Source organism: Strix aluco, chromosome 16 (assembly GCF_031877795.1).
Source record: "Strix aluco isolate bStrAlu1 chromosome 16, bStrAlu1.hap1, whole genome shotgun sequence".
In the NCBI taxonomy this organism is placed as follows: Eukaryota; Metazoa; Chordata; class Aves; order Strigiformes; family Strigidae; genus Strix; species Strix aluco.
Window position 1 is genome coordinate 13,978,100 of NC_133946.1, and position 27,503 is coordinate 14,005,602.

The 27,503-nt window shown below is 35.9% G+C and overlaps 1 protein-coding gene and 1 non-coding gene across 2 annotated transcripts in view; both read left to right on the plus strand.

Annotated features, from left to right (window-relative positions):
- Positions 1-27,503, plus strand: part of PDE3B (phosphodiesterase 3B) — an 88,121-nt gene that overhangs the window by 25,705 nt on the left and 34,913 nt on the right. The window lies entirely within an intron of this gene.
- Positions 3,332-3,519, plus strand: LOC141931059 (U2 spliceosomal RNA). Its single transcript, XR_012625483.1, has one exon. It is a non-coding gene; the product is annotated as a U2 spliceosomal RNA (small nuclear RNA).

Below are 27,503 nucleotides of genomic sequence, written 5' to 3' on the forward strand. Positions count from 1 at the left end.
TGTGTCAGAGTAACTAATTATAGTTCAGGGGTTGAGAGCAACTGTTGAGTGTGAGGTTTCATATTGGAAATATGTCAAAAGAATATGAAAATAAGCATTCTGTTTTTTGTAATATTGACTGATACTATTCAGCTCTCTTCTCTGCAGTGTCCTTTCTTTGGCCATTCTAGTTTTAGCTTCTTCATATTTTCTCAGAGGCAGGAGGAGGAATGTGAGCACCCAAGGTACAGACTCTCTCTGTTATGATGTCTGACATTACAGTGCATTCCTATTAGGCCAAGCTCTGATGAGAAAACTGCTTAATTTCTGCTTAGAGAATGATGTTTAGAGTTTTCTCTGATGAGAAAACTGCTTACTTGGAGAATGCCTACTAGAGGTGTAATACATAAATCTAGCAGTTAACTTTAACTTTTTTGAACTTGTACAAACTATGCAAATCTTTTTTCTTCTTCAATAAATTTCCAGAAGTGTAACAAATGGTTAGAATCGTTATGTTATAGAATGGAAAGAATCAGGCTACTTGAAATTTGGGCTTTATTTGTAAATTACTGTGGACCAATAAACAAACCTGTACACACAGTTTTCACACACATTCTTTCTAAATTAAAATTCTGTAACTGTAAAATGAAGTTTATTTGGGAAGCTGTCACAAACAGCTTTACAGCTGTATAGTTTTATACTGTTTATTCTTGAGGGTCTTCAGAATAATTTTTGTATTGAGTTACTTAAAGTAGAGCATTTCTAAGTTCCTTAAATGCTAGACTTTCTAAACATTTGACTACTTAGAAAATAATGATTGGATGATTATTTCTACTGGTGCAGGTTGTTTTGTGAGAACTTTTGTTTCCCTGCTGTGGGAACAACAGTGCTTTGTCCCTGTAAAGAGTTACCCAATGAAGTTGTTACTGGATTTGAATGTTTGTTTACAGATTAAACAGAAGTGAAAGAAACTCAAAACTTGTGTTCCAAAACTGACAAGGACTTTTTTTTTTTTTTGGGGGGGGGGGGCAGGAATGGAAATTGTACCGTTTAAAATACAGAAAAATAAATCTATTACTCTTGGTATTCATTACAAGATATTTAAGCAGATAAACATTCTTTGAAAATCCCATGCAGTTTTAGAAAATAGCTTTTGTAGTTTTTATTTATAAATTTGTATCTCTTTTCCTGAAGCTATGGTGAGCCCTGCATACTGTCATTCTTTTTCAATTGTAAACATAGTTTCGGTACTACCACTTTTGCACCAAACGCTGTTCCTAAGCGACTGCTGACGTCAGTTGGTGCAGTACAAGAAGGTTTGTGTGTTTATCTGCTGTGGGCAGACTCTTAGAAAAGACGAAAGTATGTAACTAGATTAGGCCAAAGAGATTGCTGCTTTAAATAAGCATACGTACTGTTTGCAATGTCATACTTTATTTTTTCTGTATTTTATTTTGGTTAGCAGTTGTATCTTTTGTTGCATATGCCACAGTATCTAGTTTGCAGGAGACGATAAGGAGGGGTATATATTTTCTTTGCTATTGCTTTAAAGGGGTAGCCTTTTTTCTTTTCTATAGCATAATTAGAATGAGAATTTAAAAGGAGTGTGTGTCATAGTGTAAAAGCTTTCACATACCTGATCTCAAGGTTAGAAATAGGACTATTAGAAATGAAAGCAGGCATACAATTTCCAGTTCAAGCGAAACATATTTACTTAGAGATTTTTGGCCAGAGTCTATACATTTGGAAAAACTGGAATGATACTCCTGGAATATTTTACTGCATGCCTTTGTGTCAAACAGAGCTGGAGTGGAGCTGGCTTAATGACCTTTGTGAATTTTTTTTGTCCTCGATTATACTTGCAGCACACCCACACTGAATAAAAAATACCTGTAGCAAAAACTCTTTGTATAAAAATCTTTTTATGAAAGTAAAGGAAATAGTAGTGGGTCTGAGTCATGGTAGGCCAGAGAGTGAAGCTAAAAAGTTTATAGTAGCAGTAGTAGTACTGGATGGCTTAATAAGACAGGAAAAAAACTGACAAGCTTAGAATCTCTTCTTCAGGTTGAAGAATAGAAGCAGAAACTTTCAGAACTAAATAAAAGCTGAGAACAATTGCTCCAAATTAATTTAAATTAGATTAAAATTAAAGAAAATGCCTGTGGGACATAGAAGGACATTAGCAAGCATAAAGGTGAAAACGTCAAGCTAAACAAGGTTCACTTTGAATGTGGCTGTTGTGATGGTCTTACTGGTCTTGAAGTCCACGTCAATCCCTTTATGTTTCCTGTACTGTTACACTGTGCTATCCAGTCTGGCTGCACAGCTCTCTGGGCACTCTGCTTCACCTTGTCCCACTGCTCGTGTGTCCTCATAGTGAGAAATTTTTCATTATGTCTAGTCTGAACTTCTCTTGTTTCAGCATTGCCTGTCACCTTCGCACTGTGCACCCCTGGGTACAGCCTGGCCTTGTTGTCTTGATGGCCTCCCATTAGACACTGGCAGGCTGTTGTTAGGTCCCCCCAAAAGCCATTGCTTCTCCAGACTGGATGAGCCCAGCTCCTCTAGCCTCCACTCCCAGGGTAGGTTCTCCAGGCCTGTAGTCATCTTGGTCGTCCTCTGCTGAACTTGCTCCATTTTATCGATATCTTTCTTGTACTGGGGAGCCCGAAACTGGATGTACTGTTCTAGGGTACGGGCTCACAAGAGCTGAGCAGAGGGGGCAATCATTTCCCTTGGTCTAATGGCCATGCTCCTGTGAATATAGACCAGCATACTGTCAGCTGCCCTTGCTGCCAGAGCACACTGCGGGCTCATGTTCAGCCCTTCATCCTTTTCAGAAGAGCGGCTCTCAGTCTGTATTGTTGCAGGAGACTCTTCCTTCCCAGGTGCAGGGCTTCATGTATGTCACTGTTGAATTTCCTAACGCTACTGTTCACTTATTCCTCCAGTTTGTCGAGGTCCCTCTGGATGGCAGCCCTGCCACTGCATGTACTGCCTGGTTCCCCCAATTTACTATCATCTGTAAGCATGTCTTGTAAACTTTCATTGTTCAGAAGAACATAGTGGGTTTTAATTCAGGTTAATAAAATTTAAGTAGCTGCAGGTGCTGTTACTCATTTGCCTTTACTGCTTCTTCTTCTAGGTATTTATTGAATTTTCATTCCCTTTAACCATATTTTCTTATTATAAGAATCTTTTCTCCAGCTTTCAATAGCAGGGGTAGAGTTAGAAAATGACATTTAATTCACTAAACTGTTCTTAAATAAATGGTAAAGTTACTTCTGAGTTTCATTAGTATAAAAACATAAAAATGGCTTAGATTAAGAGTTTATTTAGTTTAATATTCTGTCTCTTACCAATGATCTTTGTCTAAGGTCAAGTTTAACATCTGTTCTTATCTGTTAAATATCTTTTACATCCTTGACTTGAAGATGTCATATTAAACAGATTTTTGGGACCAAAAGATGGGTTAGAACTTTTTCTATCTATTCTATGCATCTGCCTGTTATTGCAGTGTCTCCAGAAGCAGCACACCAAGGGAAAAATCAATAAAAACAGTAATTGTAAGTTGCTACTTACCATCTTCCCATCCATTACAAGGGCTAATGTGCAATGAAGTGCATTAAAGATCACAGGGGGAAAAGAAAGTAGCCATAATCAGAGGCCAATGGAAGGATAAAAATATGATAACATGATACTTTTTTCCCCATACCACCTTCCTACACTCTTCCAGCTTCCACCTGTTTTCAGCTCAGGGGACTTCCTAATGTGGTTTAGCTATTTAGTTACAAGAGCCTGTTCAGTCTCCCCTTCAACTTACGGGCACTTCCTCCTTTGCTCAATTTCCCCTTGAACGTACTTAAACTTCTGGCATCCACAACTTCCTTTGATAAGGCAGGTTACTTACTACCTGTCAGTGGAGAACTGCCTCTTGGTTTTGGACCTGGCTCGTCCCAGCTCTTTCTAACCACTTCTGGTTCTTGTGCTGTAAAAAAGTGGTCTGTTGAGTTTACCTTTCTACCGACCAGTTCCTTGGGCAGAATTTGCAACAATCATGAGTTCAGTGTAGCAGTATACATGACATCTAGCAGTGACAATAACTAATCTGTTTAACAATTATTTCAAGGTGATTTTGGAGATCAGCTTGATCAAAGTTCATGACCTTGTATATTCTTAGACTGAATATACTGCAGTAATAGTTTTGCTGTTTCCTGGAGGTTGATAACTGTCTGCCATTAGGATTTTTTCTTGCAGGATGATGCCACTCAAAGTTCTGCCCAACAATAACAGATGTTCTTGTGCAAAACACCTGGAGACAAATGAACAGCAGAAAAGTCTTCTCATTGAGAAATGATACCATGCTATTGTGTTCGTTTCCTTTTGTAAGGGAAAGTTGTTGATTCTGTGTTGTGTGAGATCAGTTGGAATTACTTACAGAGAAATGTAAGTAGTCTTGAAGTCCACGTCAATCCCTTTATGTTTCCTGTACTGTTACACTGTGCTATCCAGTCTGGCTGCACAGCTTCTCTGGGCACTCTGCTTCACCTTGTCCCACTGCTCATGTGTCCTCAAAGTGAGAAATTTCATACTTACAGAGAAATGGCTGCATCTTGGACATATGGTTTGAGTTTTTACAAGCATTTGTTCTGCAGGTTCTCTACTTGTTCACAGAGAGCAAACTTTGTATGTTTTTGTAAATAAGTGGATTCATAAAAAATTATCCTTTCAGTGTCACTGACTTCAAAAGGCAGCCACAGCAGAGATCCCAAACTATCATTTTACAGACAGAGAAAAGGTCACTCTTTCCTTGTTAGGTCATGTGTTAACAGTAAAAATAATAATAATTAAATAATTTTTTAAAAAGTAACTCATTGTGACTTATGATCTTATAACAATCCTATTTCAAACTTTAAAAGCTGTTGCTCTGGGATACCATACAAAATACATTGAATTCCTGTAATGATTTTTTTAAAAGATGAACCTGTTTAATTTGTTAAACTGTTTAAACAGTTATTATAATCTCTCCTTGAATTAATGGTATAAAATATTAAAATGAAATTTTCAAGAACACCTGTAGCTTAACCATAATTATCTTAAATTGAGACAAAACAACAGGCTTTTATTGCATTTCCAAATTGCAGTACAACCTATAGCAAGCATTCTTGTCTCAGATTTTGTAGTTACCATCCTGCATGTTCTGTTAGTTTGTGAAACTGTAACTGGGCTCTGATTCAAAAACTTCTCTCTGTAAATTTATAATATACAAACTGAGAAGCATTTCTCTCTAGGCTTGCAAGAAATACCCATGCTGGTTCTTTATAACTTTTTGGTATATTATTTGCTGGACTATTTTTTGCAGTCCAATGTTACTTTTCCAAAAGTAACATTTTCAGTGCATTATTCTATCATCTAGGCTTTTTTCATAGGTTTTTCAATACCTTAAACTGGCAATCACAATTTTAAAATTCTGAAACACAGTGTAGAGTCAACAGAACTTTTCAGAAATATTTTGCTCATTTACATGGGAAAATTAAGTTTTAATAAGGAAATGGAATAAATTGGGAAGATGTGTGATGTTAGTATGAGATGCTGAAAATGGAATAATCTTCCACTGATAATTGGCTAAGTGTAAGATTTTGTTGTTTTGCTCATTGCTTATACAAAGATTATGAAAATATAAATTTGATCAAATTTTGATCCTGAAAATTTCTTCTTTGTACTTTTCATTTGACTTTTGCTTTTATTCCAAATATAAAGTTAAACAAGTATAAAGCTAGTGTCTTCAGAAATATCCTGAAAGGCTAGTAGACTTCAACAGATATATCTTGATTTTGGTTAACAGGTGCTATACAGCAGTTAATAGGAAAGTTGACTGATAAGGTACATTTATGAAGTTACAAATCAAATATATTTGTACATAAGTGGTGAAGGTCCTTTTTGTCTCTGTAGCCCAGAATAAACACTTCTATGAGGGATAGTTCACATATGGCTGCCAAAAAAAAGATAAACTAGTCATGATGTCTGAAAGAATTAGTTTCAACTCAAATATGGTAATGGCTAATGTAGTCTTTGGAGGCAATTTGGACACATAGGCTTTATTTTGTCATTTAGTTCTGAGCTGTTCTTTTTGGGAGGCAATCACTTTAATGTGTTGTTCCTAGAGTGGATTCATAGCATGTTTTGTGAAATATTAGTTATTCTCTTTCTGCTTTTGGTAGCTTTGCCTCATCACCTCATATTAGAAACAGACCATTCTTTTTGGTTAAATAATTGGTTCTCTTACATGTTGTGCAGCAGTGGTCCCCAGATTACTTGGGATGGCTAATGGTTCGCATCCCACTTTGGGTTACAGCAGTTCCAAGCGGAATTCCATCCCCGATGTAAAAACTTAACCGCTTGTTAATATTTGAAGTTCTAACCCTAGCAGAAATGAGGCTTGAAGTAGAAATTATCACAACACGGGAAATAAAACTGGCAACTACTCCTTTTGGTATAAAGGTAAGATGGGGATACAGGATAACATTTATTCTTTCATAGAAAACATCTACTATTGACACATTGTGACTGTATGACCTCTTGAGATTCCTTTCAAATGGAATTATCCTAGAAGACTATGTACCTGTTGGTGTGAAATTTTGTGTAGACATAGCTAACTAGTTCAGGTGCTGCTGAGGGCATGTTTGCAGTAGCACATAATTCTTCTCAGGCTGTGAATCCTGGGAAAGGAGCTGAGCAAATATTTAAGTACTGAGTCAATGTTGAACTCCAGCCACCGTGGCTACTGAGCTAGTACTACCTACTTTTTTTTAGCTTGTAGTTCTCTAAGAGTTTTCTAACATACTCCTTGCTAGCTTGTATGAATGAACTAGAAATATCTCAGTACCTTTGACTACTACTCCTAACTCTTCTGTCATTGTAGAAATAAGCCATACAACTTTATATGTCCTATCTTTATTTTCTTGGGTTTTAAACTTGCAAAAAACTAGAGAGTTTACTTCAACTGGTACCTCAGCCTGTTAGTTTACTGTGTTCATTTAAACTTATCAGCATGTATTAAATCTACGTTTCAAAAGGTGGTGGGAGCAGACTAAATGTTTAGTGTTCTGAAACATGCATTTTAGATGCATGTAATATGTTCTCACTCTATAGCACAGCAGTCATAGCAACAGTGTGTTCAAATCCTATTATGCTTTTAAATAACATTGAAACCTGAAAAATTTTGCTAACATGATATAAATCTTAAGTTGCACTGATGCTCAACTTAGAATTTTGGTTAAATCTTGTGAATTTTGGAGGAAAATGTTCATATGCTTTAATGATATGTTGCAGTGCTCTCTGACTGCAGCATTAAGTTGCCTTTAATAACAGTGACTGAACTCTTAAAAAATTAAAACCTCTTGTTGATATTTTTAATTTAGTTCCCTTGTCCCCACGCTGGTATGAAACCTTTGGTGATTTTGGATGCTGCTGTTTAGCGCTGCTGAAATAACTCATGATAGAATGAGCTTTGAAGTAAATTTTGCTTTAAAACATAAGTCTCTATCTTCCCTTAAAGATGTGTGTTCTATATGGGAGAATTGTCAGAAATTTGCACCTCTTAAACTGGGGAAAGAGATACCATAGGATTCTTGTCCTTCATTAGATTACATCAGCAAAGTATGTAATATATAATGAATAAACTACATACGTGATTCATATTAAAATTTTTAAATTGTTTTACTTTGTAAGCACAAAATATATTTTCAGATTCTCAGTTTGTGAATCATATCTTTTTTTTGGTCTTTTATAAGGAGATTACAGGCAGATTTTGAGGCCACTGATCTTTAGTTTAACTGCTAGTACTTGAGCTAAAGAAATAATTCTGAAATCTCTTTGTAGATCTGTTTCTGAAGAAAGATTTGATGCACGTTTACCCAATTAATTAGTGAATCTTGGGTTTTTTTGTGAGGGAAGAACCATGCAGAAGGGGAACCCTGGAGTAGGAAAGGCATTGGATCACACAGCAAGCTGAGATTTCAGTGCTTAAACAGGTTAGCATCTGGTAAGGCTCTGCTAGATGTCACTGTCCTCTGTTAGACTGAGGTGCTACAGTCTCTTTTGAGACTTTGATTTTGAAGCTTGTTAATAGCTTCATTAATTATTATAAGGGTTGAAGCAGCTGTTTGATGGACTAGACCACTAAGAAATCATTACTAAACATTCTGTATCAGAAAAATGTGCTTCTAAGGTCTACAAGAATTCCTCATTGCATCAGTAGGATACTGGATTTATGTTATAGGACTTTAAAAACTGGGGAGTCCCTTACACCAGGCTTTATCAAGAAAATGAGAAATTAATAGCGGTATTATAGGTAGAAATAACACTGTAGAAAAGTTTGCAAAAACTGTCATACAAACCAGTCTGAACAAAAGAAAACAATGTTGCTGATTTTTACAAGTTGTCATCTATGTGTTTAATTAAGATTGGTGAAAGTCTCGCAAGTCTAAAGAACCCAGATAATTGTAAATGGTTGGATGGTGAGTGAGTTGGAGTTAATATAGATAACGAAGCTGTACTGTGTAATGTCAATACTGTCAAGAGCTATTGCCGAGTATTGAAGTAGATGACTTATGTGAGTTAAAACAATGAATGTTTTGTGCAGATAATGTGAATATGTCTTCAACTGAGTATACATATGAATAATTCTGGAAACTCTTGCAGGCACTTGTCTGTTCCTCTGCTGTCAGCAAAGAAATCAGATAAATAGCTAAGAATTTTAAAAAATGTTTCAATAAGACTTTTTTCCCCTTCAGAGATCCTGCATTTTGTGGCACCTTAAGAAATTAAAAACTACGTTAATGAAATATATCTTTATGCAGATTGTTTAGATTTTACATGAGGGTGGGGTACTCAGATTAAATCTTTAGATACTATCAATGATTGTTTATTGAAGCAACCAATCAGAGAAACCAGAAAAGGAAAAGCAACTGTTAACTTCTTCCTGAGGAATATTTAGGATCTGCTTCAAAATAGCAATCAGAGAGCATCTCTGTAATGATGATTGCAATGTCAGCGATCATTCAGAGTTCATAGTGGAGCAATGGAAACCAAAAGATCCATTACACTTGTACTCAGAAAAATTGTTAAAATAAAAGGGGAAAGTAAATAAAGTAGAATCCCTGCAGGCAGCATAGAGTCTACTCAAAGACATCATACTGGAAACTTGAGACAAATGCATGCCATTTATCACAACAAGATATAAAGATAAAAAGAACGATGCCATGATTAAACAGGATGGTAAAAAAGGCTCATAGGAAAAAGTAAGCATTCTTGAAAAAAGCTGAGCTTGTATCCAGAACAGACAGGTTAAATGTAATAGTCCAAGGCAGATCAAAAATAGTCTGAAGAGCAATTTGTGGAAAATATAAAAATTATTAATAATATTTGTACAATGCATTAGAAGCTTGAAGCCTCCCAGAATGCCTGTAGGACTGGTAGGTTCTCAGAAATAGAAGAAGCGTTCATATCTGATGAGGCCACAGCAGGAAAAGAAAAGATTCTTTTTCATAACCTTCACTGTGGGAGAACCTGGAGAAAATTCCTATGCTGGAAGTTTACAGGCAATGTTTCAGAGGGCTTAAGTCAAATTTAAGTGTTGTAAAAGAAATCTGTTAAAGAAAAGACAGCAAAATGTCAGGACCAGATAACACATGCCCGAGGTTCTTGAGAAACTTGAGGATAAAACAACCAAATTGCTGTATGTAATGTGCAGCCTTTTACTTAAAATTAATTAGGTCCCAGCTGACTGCGAGTTGGCCGATGTTATGTCACTTTATGAAAGTTCCCAGGAGAGCTCTAAAGAGCTGTTGGCCAATGATCATGACTTTCATAGCAGGCAAATTGGTAGAAATCATAACAAACATTAACTTTACTTATTTCAGAGAAAGGTGATGTTTTAGGGAAGAGTAAACACTGCTTTTGTTAGTGAGTTTTGCATCAAATGAACTTAAAAGAATTTTTTTAAGGAACCAGCAAGTTTGTAGATACTAAAGATCTATCTGATACAGTCTGCCTGGATTTCTAAAAGACAAGATTGGAAAAGCAAAAAGAAAGAGGTAGCGGGGCTAATCAAAGTTATTGGAAACCCTTTCATACAAGGCACTAATGAGGCTGCTATGGGGAAAGTTAACTCCATCCCAGCCAGAGTCAATACAATGGGCTGTAGCTGCAGCATGGAAGAAGGTGGCTGTAGGGAGGATATGACAGTGGTCTGTGAAATCATGAATGGCAGAGAATGCCATAAGGTGCTAGGGGTAGATATTTGAGCCTGCTTGAGATGCTGTGTATTTTAAGCTATGAAACTGAAACTTATTTTGGTAAGACATTGCAGATGTCAGAGGTTTAAGGAAGAAAATTCACTGAGAGCTATTAAATACAGTGCCACTTTGAGGAAGCACTTGAGCTGCAGATTGCTGGATACTGGGAAGATTCAGAACAAATTTTTGTTTCTCTGAAGGAATCTTCTGCTGACTTGTTAAAGACAAGATTCTAGGATAGAGAGGTTTGTGATCTGATCCAGTGTAGCTAGTTTATATTCTTGTTTAAACCAGTAGGGCAATGTCTGTTACTTCTTTTGTAATTTAATTGGGTATTCTTGATTGCAATTGCATACCGAAGAGGAGGGAAGAAAGCACAGGTAAATTAACAGTTTTAAAGTCATAATCTCGGGTTTTTTTTAATTTAATCAGAGATTTTGATGTTAATAACCTTAATTACATTTTTTCGGACTTACATGAATGAAAATAACAGTAGCCAAATTCCCAGTATAAACCTACCTTATTTTAACATAATTATAAAGAATCTTTTGGCTTGTATCCCTAATGATTAACAACTAACTTTTGTCTCAGAGCAAAATTCAGAAGTAGGTTACACAATTATCTGTTACTTTAAATTTGCTACATAATTTCATTAATGCTTTTACAAAATATTATTCTGTAGGCCCAAGTTCTAGATCTAATGTTCAATTTTGCTAAATGTTCCCCCTCTCGATATTTGATCATATTTTTTATCTTCATTGGTTTACAATCTCTGCATAACTTGAATCATGAAGAACTTTCAGGAAAAAAAAGGACAGTTAACTTCTACCGGTTAGAGTTCTCAGAAGTTGATTCTGAATATTTATACTGTTTGTGCACCTTCCACTTTGTCACCTGAATTATCAGTTATTAGGAGTTTGAAAAACTGTAAGAATCTGATTTGATTGGAATGCCAAAGGCAGGGGCAGCTGGTGTATGTGACAGCAGGTACTGATACAGGAGTTGCTTTTATTTGATGTATTTTGTTAGCATGAATGCATGAAGTCCCTCTTGAGAAACTCAAATTACAAGTACGTAAAGCTTATTTTTATATAATGCTATAGGTCATGAAAACAAAACCTGGACTGAATACACGCATATTTGAGTAGAAATTTGTATGATTTGTTTTTTAGCTCTGCATATAGGAAGAGAACATTTGTTAGGTTAGATATAGTGAAGTCAACTTTTGTTGAGCCTATCTAGCCACAGCTGATTAGTAAATTGATTTCTAAATTGTAACGTAACTCATCTTTGCCTCCCTTTTCCAAAATGAAAACTACTAACTTGGCACATAGACTAAACTTACCTTATTCTTTCTTTCCTTTTTCTCTCATTGGTTTAAGACCAATGTTGTCTCAGACTCCTCTGTTGTAGGACAAGACTGGCAATTGAAGAGAAATGGCCTTTATGGCAAGGATGTATGTATTATTATCTTTGTGAAAATCTGCTCTCAGATCAGCCATATTTTTTTAAAATTGTATTTTTCATATGCTCAATAAAACTTATCTTTATAGCACAGTACCTGAAGATTCTACCATAATGTGTACAATCCTATCTGAGGTAGACTTGGCCTATAGCTTCAGCTCTGAGCTTGGGCTGAGGATGGTTTCTTCTGTGCTTTGTCTCTCCCTTGTCTTGTCTTGCCTGATCTGATTGTAGTAGGGATAAGAACTGGATGCAGGTGTGGGGAAGAAAATAAGTTCAAATATTTCGGTAAGCAGAAGGCAAGAAGTTGGGGCTGAAGGAGAGGAGGTTCAAATGGTGGTTTGAACTTGAATGAGAATGGGATAATTTTATGTCTGGAGTAATGAGATTGACATGCTAGACAAGGAAGTTATGATGAGAAGCTTGAGAAGTAAACATAGCTGGAGATACCTGAAGAATGAAACTGGAATAAGGAGGTGAGGGATGGGTCTGGATTAATGCTGGGAGAGACAGGGCTGTAAATCTTCTATTCGAGAGAACAAACAGAAGTTTGTGCCTTCTGAGGAACATTGCAATCAGGAGCCTGAATGACACCATCTCCCTCTGCTGCAGGCAAGCACCTGAGAAAGGCTCTTAGTGCTTTTTAATATTTTCTAATAAAACATACTAACATGACTTCTACCATTGTTTGCTCCAGTGGGACAGATCTTCTGGTGGCTTGTCACTCCATCAGTGTGATGGCATCTGATGGAATTTGGGAGTTTTGGTTTGCCTTCTTGAGAACAATTAGGCAGTAGCAATAAAAAAGCTAAAATGGGCTGTGCTTCTGAAGAAATTTTAAAAGTAAATAACTCTGGAAATATATATATATGAAAAAAATATATCTGGAAATATATAAGTGCCTATGATTTTGCAAGTTCTAATTATATAATTCCATACACTTCTCCTGTCTCCCCGCCCCGCTAATTCTGGAATTTGTGGTGCATCACAGTTTATTTTTATATATATAAAAAATAATAAGATATTTTTTCTTTTGTTTTCTCACTGTACTTCCCATTTCTCTGTGTCCCCAAATAAGCATAAGGAATGAGTCAGAGGTCAGAAAAAAAGAAGAGATGGTTTTAGGCTTGAGACAGTTGAACATTACATTGGAGAACTGCTTTATTCTGACTTTATCATTGAAATTTCTTTGTGTGTGTGAGATCCTTAGTTAGTTACTAAAATCTAAGTTTTCCCAAGTGATTACTAACTGTATGTATTTTTTTGTTTGCTCTTTTTTTTTTTTTCCCTCTGAGACTATGGATCTCATTTGCAGTAATGGTAACCACTCTGCTGTAGCCAAGCACTATCAACTGTACTTTGAATGCCTAAAATCTATGTAAGTGGTGAAAGAAACTGAACATTCAGTTAAACATACAAATTTAGGTTATTTTTCATTAATTTGTTTAATCTGAGTTACTAATCAGTAAAGCATGCCAATATTTTACATGTTTTGTAACTAATTTTGTAAGAATGTCTGTGAATATTCAGGTGTTACCATGGTAAACACTATACCAAAGCCAGAGGAAGTAAATAAAAAAATAAAATTATTCAGCGATTTTGAACTGCATTCAGCAAGTATGGGGCCATACACTGAACAATAAAGAAGCAGAATACTGTGCTCTTTCTGTGGGCTTGATCCATTATCTTTCAAGTGTGACAACTTGCTATATTCCTTGTTGACAGACAAAATTTCTATCTCATTTACCCATCTGTAAATCCCTTAAAACTAAGTCTTCTTAGTATATTGACGATGAGTGTGTTTGCTTCTTTTTCTATTTATACACACATTAACATGATATTTTCTAAACATTATTATTGTATCTAACTTGAGGCTACCTTATGAGACTGAGAATTTCAGATCACGTTTTCTATATTGAATTTTGAAAAATGCTTTCCATTTGCTTGAATAAGTGATGACAAACTACTTACATGCATCACCAGAATGGAATGTGACAGCTAATTAATTGTTCTCCAGCAATAGAACAAGTTCTGTCAGTCATTAATTGAAATTTTTGTTTATAATGCATCAGCACGTGGCAGTGGTACTGTGATCCTAAAACATTAACCACAATATTTTTAAACGTCTAGAACACTGAGTGCTGCTTATATGCTATACAACTCTATTGTATGTATATTATATATTACTGTATAGCAGATTTTTATATATTTCAATTCAAATACTGGAGGTTTAAGTACACTAAAGCACCGTGGTGCTTTTAAGAAACCTGCACTTATGCTTTGCAGTTTTGCTTGAACTGGTACAGTACTAATAGCCCCCAATTCACTTCCTTTGTACGTAATTATGATAAAGCCTTTCATTTTCCAGCAATCATTTCTCGTTTCTCCAGGTACAGTTTGGAAGTGCTCAGAGAAAATAGTGTAGTTAATTAGAGATATGCAATAAATTCTATAGTTGATAAGACTTTTTAAGAGCTATGCCTTGTTTTGTTTCAGGGTCAAAATATGACGAGAAAGGATCATTTTGCAGTTGTAATAGCTGAATGACAAAGAATCTTTGTCTAATACAGTGTTGTTATGCTGATAACCAGTCTATTTCAATTGTCTTTCTGTCTTGGTCTGTCTTTAAAATATTTATCATAATGCTTTCATCTGTCTTGGAGAAGATGGGTTTTTTTAATAATATTATAGAAAACTCATTAGAAAATTAATTTGTATTCCATTCACAGTTTGGAAGGTTTACAGTAAAGAATGTATGAGGTCACACTAAATGCGTGGAATAGAAAAAAATACTGAATTGTTTCCTTACTTAAAATGGTCTAAGTTAACCTTTTATTCCATAATCATTTAGACATGTGGGTGGATATGTTACTATGGCTTGGCTGTTTTGTGATACATCAGCTGTTCTGCAGTAATTGCTGATGGATTTGCTTTTATTTCCAGTGTAGTAATACATTCCCAGTGTATTTTCTCTGAGGGGTGATAACTTGAAGTATTTTGTTTTTTAAAAACAGTAAGAAGCTTCAGATGGAGCAGCTGAAAAGTAGCAGCTTGCACCACACTAATTGCCTAATGGATGGGTCTGAAAGGGCCTAATGGTTAGAAAAATGTCCAGCTTGACTGGGGTAGATTCAATTCTTCCTGAAACTGCAGCGGTTCTCATCTCTTGACTCATGCATTATCAACCTATTTCTACCAGTTGAGAAACCAGGTAATTCACATTTCCTGCAGTTATGAGGCATATATATTGAGAGCTTTGGATTTATCATATTGCCTCAAAAGTTTATAATAATTGTAGTGCTTTTATTACTTTATTCATAACTTCCAAGAGTTTACTTTGCACTTTCTTTATAATACTACAAAGAAATTTGGGCTACAGCTTGCACAGCACACGTAAGAATGTTAAATGGGTTCATTTAATTTATTACAACATTAATATTAGGAATCTCCGCATTTATCTTTGGTTTGAGTACAGGTCCAATTAACATAATTTCTATCCCCTTGATTTGACCCGGTAGTTTCACATGCTGACTGGCCATTTTAAACAGATAATAAAAGCCTCTTGAGCTGGTGGGGTTTTTTTGAGGTTTTTTTGTTTGTTTGTTTTGTGGTTTTTTTTCCTGGAATATTTCACCATTTTACATATATTCTAAAGATTTAGGTTAAAATTGCTGAAGTGCAACAAATGTATAATTGGAGAGCTGTCTCCACTGCTGTGTCAGGCAATTTCTGTCATTTACTCCAGTGGCATCCAAGTTTTTCTAAATTGTGATTGAAAAACAGTCTCCCAGCCCAGTAAACACGCTGTTCAGAATGACAGATTTTATCTGCTCGCTGTGAAGTATGCTGATTTCTCAGCAGTTTAACTTTTTTTCCTTTCCCACCAGCCTGTAGCAATGTGGTTCAAGCATTTGCATGTTAATAGTTTAAAAAAAGTCAAATTTGCATCTTTTACCACCAGTAATCGTTTTCTATACAGACTGATGATGCAGTAATGAACTAGTTATGAGAGGGCAACTCATGAATATAAATAGTCCCATTTTACAAGTATTTTGCCAAGGTCAGTGGGAGAGAGGAGGGAGGTCAGAAGTAGCTACTTAGTCACAATCACATCTGGAGCTGAAACAAACTCTTTCTTTGTAGAAATTTGGCAGTGTTTTAGGATTGCCAGAGTTTAGATGCTAAAATATGGGACAATGGCAGAGATCTCAACTGCTCATACATAGATTAACTGTGCATGGAAAGTACAATTTATCTGCATAATAACCACTTTTTCTGGATGCCCTGTAGCATGGATTTCTGCATGTTTGGAAAAGCAACTGTTACCACAGAAATACAAGAAAGGCCATACCCTATATGCTTTTCATAAGGTATTGGATTTGACCACTAGAACATAACATCTTAATTATACAGGACATCTGGCAATCCTATGAGGTTCAGTCTGCATTTTTCCCTCATCATAGAAGAAATATTAATGCATCAGCAGAAGCATTCTTTGGATACAGTGATTATTGTTCAAGATAGCACTGCTGTCACTGGTGTTTGACCTCTAAACTTGTTTCTGCTTGGTAGTGGCTTTCAATATTGTCCAAGTGCAGACTGGTGTCTTCTCAAAGAAAAAATATTTTTGTTTTCTCTTATCTGTAAATCTGTCCACTTAAGTAGTCTCTGTTATCATAATATTATAGAATGTGACTCACAAATTGCCTCTGAGTGGAAAAAGTATGTCTGCAAGTTCCAAAAACGGTGGTGCTTAGGTGATTCTTTTTTCAGTTTAATACTTTATTTTAAGGAAACTGTCTTGGGGAACATAAGCTCTTCAGGGAAAGACGGCACAGGTTGTCTTTAAAAAAATGTAGCAACTCAAGAGGGCAAAAAGTTTATATTATTGCCCCAAAGAACACCACAACCAAGGGACATGGTGGTGGATGCTTTCTAGAAAATATTTTCCAGCCAAAATAGGCTGGAAAATACTTTCTTTTATATATACATATAAAAAAATACTTTTTAATATATATACAGCGTTTATTTTTCTTCCATATCCAACATGTCAAACTGATAGAGTGCATAAACTTTTTCTATAATTACTACCCAATCTTGTAGTTTCACTGAACAAATATATTTGACAGCCATTATACATAATCAGTCTAGAATAATGCCATAAAGAGGAATCACTGAATATATCTTGAAGAGTGAGATCATTGGCCCTTAGCTATCAGCTGATGAATAAACTAAGCATTGTGTCCTCATGCCCCCTGAAACACTCCCACAGGTTTGAAGTACTCTTTGGAGATGGGACTTCCCACTTTCCAAATTCAAGGCTTTTTGTGTTACAGTTCAGCATAAAACCGTGGTGCCATGTAGACTTGGGAAACCTGAAGTACTTTTAAATTACCTAATGACCATGGTGTCTGAAATGACAGAGTTGTGGTAAAAGATTTTAAATGTGTTTAGTTTTTTCTGCTGCAGCAGATGAGGAATGATTCATAATCTGCTGTTATCTGAGATGGAGTGAAGGCAGGAGCAGCATTAGCTTCCTGTGGACATCATCTGCCCAGTGCAGTAGCCTTAGCGCATTACTGATGAGTCCAGAAAGAGCATTAAGCTACTTGAGTTATTGGATTTCTGGTATCTCAGATAGTTTGTCAGAATGGTAGCTTGAAAGTAGGATACACCCTTAGACCTTTAGAAGTTTCAAGTGATAATGCTGTTTGAGTTTAGTGTTCAGTAGTTATGTATAAGGTTATGACCAGCATGGATATTACAGCATGGTGCTAACCTCAGTAATGCAGAAGCTCTGACCATTTTGAAGTAGCAAAGCTCTTCTTCTGGAAGGGCGTTATTAACCTGCTTTCAAAAAAGTTTGTTCAGTGATGAAAAAGCCATAGTGCAAACCAATAGATCTAATAACTATAAGACATCAAGTAATTTTTATAAAAAACTATTTTGGATCAATGCAACAATTAGTGGAAGAAGAATGGTGGAAGGTATTGGGTTTTTTTTAACTAAAATTAAGAAATTGATGATGGAGAAATTGACCTGTAGACTTTTTCTATATATTTTCATACCACTGGAAATATCTATTGGTTGCATTTATTTTGTGTTTTAATAGTGAGTATTTATATACTCACTTTTTTATTTCAAAATGTAATGCCTGGTATAGAAAAGCAAACAAGGCGAAAAGCTCCTATTCAAGCAATATATATATCTCTCAGTGGTGTGACCTCTTAAGTGGTGTGCCACTATCCCCCCAAAAGATCATAACTAAGAAATCAATTTCTATCCTAATTCTAAAGTTATTCAACATGTTCAGGTGTGGTCATACAAGCAAATTGTTACAACTTTTCCACAAAATGATATGATGAAGGAAAAAGATGTTGGAACTTGTTCAAAATTTTAAAAATCTGTTTGATCTCATCGGGGACTTGTTGTGCACCAGTCATAACTGTGCAGTTCATAGAATCTCACAATGAATGGTTGAGGCTGGATGGGACGTCTGGAGGTCATCTCCTCCAACTCCCCTGCTCAGGCAGGGCCACCTGGGGCCACTTGCCCGGGACCATGTCCAGATAGCAAATGGCAGCCTGAATTGAATGTAGCTTTTTGTCTGGGGAAAAATAATAATAGGAAAGCTATTCTTGTTGTGAATTTTTCTGTAATAGACTAAAGGTTTTATTCTGTTCATTATTTCTTATGAAGACCAAAAATAGCTAGAAAAAACTAACAGAATTACTAAATATTTTCAATCTTTATTTTAAGAATTAATAATTTGTTGTTGTTGCTCTATTTTAGGAAGATTGTGCAACTCAAAACATACAAAAGATATAGCTAAACTTGTAGATTTTTTAAAAATGTTTGCTATTGCATTGAAAAACTGATAAAATTAATTCAACTAGTTTCTATTGAAATGTGATAGCGAGACTTAAAATGTGTCATTGTACAACAAAGTTCAGTTCTGACGTAATACTTTTGACCTTCCTCAGTTTGTAGCACTTTGATTTTCCCGCAAATGTCTTTGTCATTGTTTTAACTTCTTTAAACACAGAAGTACTCGGGGTGGGCGGGGATTAAAAATAAAGAAAAATAAGGGAGCTTGGCATTATCATAGATAAAAAATATTGGAAAGTAATTCTTTGGTCATTTTATACACTTAAGTGGTATTGTTGCATGTGAATCATGTAACTTTCTTTTCACTTTTCAAGTCAAACTTGATCCTTGCTCAAATGGACTTTATTACAAAAACTGAAATCTCACTCTTTTTAGAGATTATACAAACCACATTTATATTGCATAAAAATGCATTTTCTTTTCTTTATTACTATATAAAATGATTATTTATGGGTTTAAACTGCCCATAAAATCAGAATTACTGTGAAGTGGAATGAAAAATTTCATAGCTGTGCCCTGGTATGGCTGAGTAAAAATGTTCATATGGCTCTTCACAGAATCACGGAATCATCGAGGTTGGAAAAGACCTTGAAGATCACCTAGTCCAACCATTAACCTAACACTGACAGCTCTCAACTGCACCATATCCTTAAGCACTAAGTCTTCAAGCACTTGTAGTATGTTAGTGTCTGACAAATGGCTTCTGGGTCTAAAATGGTCATTCCTCAGCTTATACTTTACTGCCCGGACTCAATATATGCCTTTCTGTCCTGTCAGGTTCACTTGCCACTCCTGGCAAGTGTTCACACTATCTGAAGTAATGAAGTAATAGCATGCCTATAGGAGGTTTTTTCTAAAGTCAATTAATAGTTGGGTAAATCTTGTGTCATGACAGTTTGTAGAGTTTTTATCTATCTAAATATTTTTAAAGCTTTTGATTGTTTTTGTTTCATAACTTAAAGATGGAAAATGCATTTGTAAGTATTGACAGTGCAGCTTATATCAAAACGTATTAAGGCTTACAAAGCTAAATTTAGTACGGTACAAGTAACAAAACTGTACTAGGGCTGAGGTCAGAGATAGCTGTTGTTCTTATCTGAATTTGTGGGGTAACTGCACGGCCTCAGCATTTATATCATAGAATCGTTTGCGTTGGAAGGGACCTCAAAGATCATCTTGTTCCAAAGCCCTGCCCTGGGCAGGGACACCTTCCACTAGCCCAGGTTGCTCAAAGCCCCGTCCAACCTGGCCTTGAACCCTTCCAGGGAGGGGGCAGCCACAGCTTCTCTGGGCAACCTGTGCTAGTGTCTCACCACCCTCACAGTGTTCTTCCTTATATCTCGTCTAACTCTTTCAGTTTAAAACCATTACCCCATGTCCTATCACTACCCTCCCTGATAAAGAGTCCCTCCCCATCTTTCCTGTAGGCCCCTTTAAGTACTGGCAGGTTGCTGTAAGGTCTCCCCAGAGCCTTCTCTTCTCCAGCTGAACCCCCCCAACTCTCAGCCTGCCCTCACAGGGGAGGTGCTCCAGTCCCCCAGTCATCTTTGTGGCCTCCTCTGAGCCCACTTGAGCAGGTCTATGTCCTTCTTATTTGGTGCCCCCAGAGCTAGACACAGCACTGCAGGGGGGGTCTCACGAGAGTAGAGGGGGAGAATCCCCTCCCTCGACCTGCTGGCCACACTGCTCTTGATGCAGCCCAGGGCACAGCTGTCTTTCTGGGCTGCGAGCGCACACTGCTGGCTCACAGTCAGTTTTCCATCCACTGATACCCCCAAGTGCTTCTCCGCAGGGCTGCTCTCACTCCACTCATCACCCAGCCTGTATCTGTGCTTGGAATTGCCCTGACCCAGGTGCCGGACCTCGTGTGATATGGGAATATATCTGGGATATATATATATATATATAATGGGATATATCTGTGAGATATGGGAATAGCAAGAAAGATGTTGCAGTGACAGGAGAGAGACTGCAGCTCCTTTACATCTCTTAAATGTTCCTGGGGAGGTTGCCTTGCACTTTACCATGTCACTCACAATTTTAACATTCCAGGTTGCTGCAATAGATAGATTTAAACCCTTATATTTCATTTTTTAGAAATTAGTAGAGCAGAAAGAACAATTCCTGTAGAGGAAGAAGTATGTTTATTCAGTAAATAGTATTGGAGGCCTAATATGAATTTTAGCTCAATTTCCAAAGGAAGTGAAGCTTATATGATTCTGCTTTGCAGGCAGAAAGGTGCAGGAGAGTGTTTGTGCTATCTGTATTTGCCTGTACATCTGTCCCCTCTTGCCTGCTAGCTTTTGAGCCTACTGCATCATTTCAAAAAAATTGATAGTTATTTTACTGATGATCCAGTTCTTATAAATTTTGGGATTGTAGGTATTAAGGATTTCATTGTAAGCTTCTGTGTGAGCTCTAATACTTGATAGAGATTACCTGTGGGGAAAAAGACCTCACAAACATTTTAAGTGCATGGCAATTTCAGTTTCAATTTAAATTTTTCGTGTATTTTGTTGACTGTTGCCTTTTGCTTTTTTACCATACAATATTTCATTAAATGAATTTTGGGTCATTCATTTTTTTTTTGTTTTGTTTTTTATCACTTTAATAGTGAGCCCTTTCCAAAAGATTTGCTAAAATTATGAGGAGCAGAGTTCCTTTCTGTAAATCTTTAACTAAATTGCAGGTACCAGGTAATCAAGCAGGAGTTTCCCTTCTGCCTTGTTATCCTGAGGGTTCTAAAGATGCGGAGTTCTTTATGGTTCTGTCTTACTCCAGCTGCTCCTTGTCTGTTCTAAATGTGTCTTGTTGAACCAAGTCACTTGTTTGAGTAGGTATATGACTGTTATGTACCTCTTTGAAGTTGTTTACATTGTTGGAATTAAAATTTACCAACTTATGATCTTACGATTTCTAATATACCGCTTTATTAAATGTAGTTGTAATTAATCTTTTTTTATTTTTGCTACAAGTGCAAACAAATTACTAGGCTTTACGTAATTATATCTATTTTGGGGGGAGGGAGAAAGTGAGAAAGTAGAAAGATGACTGAATTAGGTGTCCCCTCAGTTTTTCTACTTCTGAAACCAAAACATAACTTTTATACATTTTTTTGGGGAAGAAATGTTGGGATAGGGCTTGTAACAGAGGTATAGCTGTATTCTTCATTTTAGAATGTCTTCTACTGTAGGGACAGTTGCCAAGCAGTGATACTGTAATAATATTTTGGCAAACAACTATTCCTGCTATGTTAAGAAGCAAAACAGAAAAGCACCACCAAATAAGGCATATTTACATGTTTAATAATGATTTTGGTTTGATTTTTCTATGATGCATGTGGATTACTGTGTGTTCTCTTTATAAAGCTGGAGATAGTCTCCTGATACACAGACCCTTCAGTTAATCTGTCAAAATACAAATTGTGGACTAATGTTTTTAGCTCTAACATAGTCTGACTTTTTCCTGGTGAAGAGAAGCTTCCCCCCCCCCCAAGATGGAAACATTTAATTTTCATACATTTTGACAATTAGTGAAAACTTGCTGTGAACAAAAGAGCATTAAAAAATTAATTTGATATGATGCAACTGTCAAAACTTACTCATATGTGCTCAGCTTGCATCTTGCTTGCTACCTGCCAAAAATGTAACTGCTGCTTTTCAATTCATGGCTGGGAAGGATTTCTTTATTACGTTCTTAAATTATTAATTTTTTTTAAAGAACAAAATATACGAAACTCAGATGGCAATATTTGAAAAAAGACAATAGAAATAATGTTTGTTTTAATTCCCTCACATAAGTAGGGTAAAATAATGTCGCTTGTGAAAATGATTATTGACTTTCTTTTTCTCTGTGCTTTTTGAATGAAAGGTAGCATTGCATGGGTCTTGGGACTTAAGCAATTATTTAAGAGATCTTCGTGCAATTTAGATGTTGTCATTTGGTTTCATGTTTTTAAAAAAGTTTGCTAGCTTTTAGGTGAAAATTAACTTCCCACTGTATCTTGTGTAAAAGCTGATAAGAAGGAAAGATCAGGTGGTGCTGCAGCATCCATACACTGTAGTTGAATGCTGAGAGTTCCTTCAGGCTGTCTCATACTCTCTCAGCCCTGTTCTGAGCCCCAAGATTCAAAAATGCTTGCATAATTGGGTACTGTTTTGTGACTTATTAATTGCTCTCTTGGGTATATAGTTGCATGTGAGCCAGATTGGCTACTTTCCCAGCTTGCATCACTGGCAGCTGTTTTGCTTGAGGCAGATGGCTTGTAAGAGAAGCACCCATAAATTAGGGCATTGCTACTTTTTTCAAACCGTTCTGTGAGAGAGAACCTGATGAGATGACGTTTCAAAATGTTTTTTGTACACCCTGCTAAACATCTTTGTAAGTGTCAAAATAGCATATTCTATTTTTAAAAAGAATTTTAGGGCAGTACAGACACTACAAAGTAGTCAGCATGAAAATGTTAAAATATATTAAGAACCATTGGTGATGTTTTCTATATGAAAGAAGGTTCTGTAAAAAAGAATTCATATCAGAAAGAGGAAAGAGCCTTATTACCCTTTATATAATGAGAACATGAGCATTTTTAAGGGCAGTAGCTAGAGATGAAACCGAATAGTGTACAATAGGAAACCTTCAATGGTCTACTCAAGTGTTTTAGAGATAGTTGTGTGTAACATTTTTCTTCTGGACTTTGTGCTTACAGTTCCCATGTAGAAGTTTAATAGGTAGACTTCTAGAAAACTACTTCTAAGGAGTAGTATGAGACTTGTGCAATTTCCTTGTAGTTAAGAACTCTATGATTATGCTTCTCCATCCATATGTTCATTCTGTAGGTGTACACATACTACTGCTTTGGAGCCTGGAAAATTTCTTGCATGAGCAGATCCACGAACACACACATACAAACTTTGCCTTGCTATGCATCTGCACACCAGCATAACCCAAAAATCTCATCCTAGAGTTGTCATTTCTTAAAACTACATAGCAATTTTAAGCCAGAGCCATTTACTGCTTTTGCTGTCTGTTTATTGTTTTGTTCCTGTACTGCTGTATTTTGTTAAAGCAAATTACTTCTGGTGTTTTCGAGTTTGTGCCTCAAAGATTCTTCTTTGCTGTTGACCATGCTTTCTATCCTCCAGTGGCTTTTAAGAACCACCTTTACTATGGAGACAGCTTCTGAAATTCATGTTTCTGTGTACGTCTTTGCAATAAGGCATGCATTTGAGAAATGTGATATTTGATTTGGACTCATGCTCCAGGAAATAAAGGATTATTAGAGAAAACATCAATAATTTCCTCTAGTGAAGTCCTAAGCTTTCATTTTCTGGTGGCAAGTTGGGAAGGTTTCTAAATCTAACTCAGGCCCAGTTAGGACACGGTATAAAGGAGGGGAAAATACGCTCTGGAAAATAAAGGTCTCTAACCGAATTTAGTTCAGAGAAAATAGTTTTTCCTTCTTCCCTGGGGAAGCAGTCCTCTTAAGTTGAGCTGTGTCAGAGCTTTTGTTCTACAACATTGGTCCAAGCTGCCTTCATACATGGACTACTGTTAAATCTCTGTTTAATTGCCTTCTTGCCTTACTGTGAAGGACTTGGGAGCAGCTCTGCTTACAGACTGGCCACGGAACTGATGTCTGTCTGTCTTTACCACACTGTTATTTATAAATTGCTTTTTAGTTGTTAAAACATTTAAATAGTTTAGCTTTTGTGGTTATGACAGATGTCACCCCCAAAATTTTTACTTTCCTTGAAATGCCAGATCTGTTCATTTTACTACTAAGAGGAAGTGCTGAAATGTATCAGTGGTCTTTCTGGTCTGCTAAACTTGTTATATAATTCCTCTTTGTGTGTGCAAAAGATACTGTAGGTATGTGCATATTCTTCTCAAGGAGAGAAGGAAGTTGGAATCTGAAGATAGATGTGAACTATCTCTTGCTGTAAGTGTTCAAAACAGTATTATTTTTTAAAATAATATTAATTGTAGGAGGATGGTTTTCCTGTGTTCCCCCATAGTTCATAGAGATGTGATTTAGAGCACTCCTAGTTAGGCTGCATATGACGTAATCTAGAGAAAATATTTAAAACATTTGAGAGAGATTTTTGGTTTGTTTGTTTGTTTTTCCTGCCATCTACTTCCTATTGACTGATCTCTGGGTTAGAATCCCTGGTAATATGTATGGCAATTAGCCTGTGTCTTGCTGATCTAATTGCCCTTGTAGGCCAGCTGAGTGTCCTTGGCAGAAACAAATACAAAAAAGTTAGACAATATGAACAGAGAGATTGAAAAAAAATTAAAAAAAAAAAAAAAGAGGCAAAAAAGGTAACATGGAAGAAATCATTCCTTCTTTCCATATATTTCAGACAAGGATCTGTCAATCTATTTTTGCATTTCTGAGTTTATGGCTGCCTGACTTTAACCTTTTGTTTGAAACATCTGATCTGTGAAGTATCTTTATTTTCAATAGCATCCATGACATATAAACTTGCATGTCGGTGATTTTCTTTCCAATTCCACTAGCATAAATAGAACTTCTTCTATATAAAATTTGAGGTTTTTCTGTTTTAAATACAGATTATTTTTTATAATATAGTTGGAGTGAAGAGCAAATATTCTGTATCTACTTATCATTAACTTTCAGGGGAATAAGATATTAGTTATTTTGGTTATCCTTCAAAACATTCCTGCTTGAATATGAGAATTCAAGCAGTTTAACCTTACATTATGCTATTTGCAGTTGGGCAAAGAAAATGCTGTAGTGATAGACATGAAGAAATGGTTCAAAAGAACAAATACCCTTCACTTGAAGATTTGCTGTTCTCTGCTTTCCCTATCATATGACCATCTTTATTTAAGAGAACATGTAAGCTTATGTTTAAAAACTGTTCTTTCAGGTTATTTGATCCAGTACAGTGGAATGCACTCATATGATCATCAGCCATCACCATCAAATTAAAAAATGAGCAATTATGTAGATAGAGCTGATCATGGACATTTGTATGACAATCTGAGCAGTCTGGGAAATGCATTTAAAATATTAATAATCCTGTTGAAAGAAAATAGCAAGTTAAGGAATGGTAATTTAGAATCTCACCAGAATATTAGTCCTTCCTTATTTCTCTTTTCCCCTCCCTTAAGATGCTGCTCAGCTAGTTCTCTCCAAGCAGTAATAGTAAAATTATTGGATGATAAGGAATGGGGAAAGAACTGAACTTGTTTTCATTTAGGATTGTAATTAGTAGTAAACACCTTTTACTTTAAGATTTCAAATATAGCTTCTGCAGGTCACTAGCTATTATTAAGGAAAGTGCTAATCTCAAGAATTCTTACACATCTTTTTTTGAATTTGGATTCTTTTAAGCTGTTTGGTGATATAATGTGTAAATAATACTAAATAACGTTATATGATACATAATAATAAATAATAATTAATGTTTTAAGCCTGCTGCCAGATGATCTAATTACATGGCCCTCATTCATGTGCTTGTGAACAGTACTGACTAACCATTTCGTATTTACCTTCTCTATAACACTGGTAACTATAGAGTGTTTCCGTAACCCTGTTTTCCTCACGCTTGAAGGATCCCAGTCTGTGTAGTTCCTCACAGTAGAAGCTGCTCTATATCTTTGATTTCTCTTATTAGTCTGCCCTTTTATTTCTTCTATACTTTTATATCTACATGCAGCATTCAGACTGTGGGTGTAGCATGGATTTATGCAGTGACACTGTTTTTTCTCTATTGTTTGATGTTCCTTTTCTAATATTTCATTTAACGTCTTTGAGAATTGGCCTGATGCAAATGACTTCAAGATCTCTTTCCTGGTTGCCATTGATGTAATATGAGCCCAGCTTTCTATATAAATAGTTTAAAATTTATTTTTGTTCTCAGCATTTACTCATTAGTTAGTGCTGCATTTCAGCAATGTCTTATTTCCTATTTACTTGCTATATTAAGATCTTTTGATTCTTTTTCACAATCAACTCTATTTCTGACTTTCCTCAGGAATTTTGTGTCATCAGTGCATGTTGACACTTCAGACTTCTGTTGCCTTTTCAATTCATTTTGAGTGGGTTGATTACGATAGATCCCTGCTTGAATCTTTGAGGAAGTCTCTATTGATAATTTTTTTTCTTTTTGTGGACTTTCTACTCTTATTTTTTACTTTCTATGTTTTAACAAATTGCTAATCCAGAGGAGAGCCATCCCTTTCTTCCCATGTAAATGTCATTTCTTCAGGAGCATTAAGGGGAGACCATGTCAAAGTTTTTTGTTGGGTTTTGGTTTTGGCGGCTTTTTTTTTTTTTTTTAAATCAAAGTACACTGGCTGACTCGTTCACTTTTATTTGTGTGTGCATTCTGTTTCAAAGAGTCCAGTAGATTTGTTGGGCATGCTATCCATGTATGACATTCCTATTGATTTTTGTCAACATTTCATTTAAATGGTGCATCTATAAATTAATTTTGTGAGGTTTCTTTTTTTTTTTTCCCCTTAGTTTTTGTCCATTTCCTCTGACAGTTTCCCAACATTCTTCTGGATCCCTCTAAAAACTGATGCTATAGCTGCTAGTTTCTAGTCCAGTGGTACAAGACAGAACTTGTGATTCTACATTGTACAGATTTTATTCCTTTGAAGGTTACTATAATAAAATCTTATCTTTCATGTGTTGGATCAGGCATGATTAAATATTTTACTATTTATTTTGGCCAGTCTATCTCCTAGTTTAGTCTGAGTTTTACAAGGGTATTTGATTAATATGTACATTTTGAATGTCATAAGTTAACCGATACGTTAAAAATACTCAAATAGAGAAAAAATTCTAATTACATTTTAGTGTAAAGATCGTAATTAAATGCTGTAGAAAATATTTGTTAT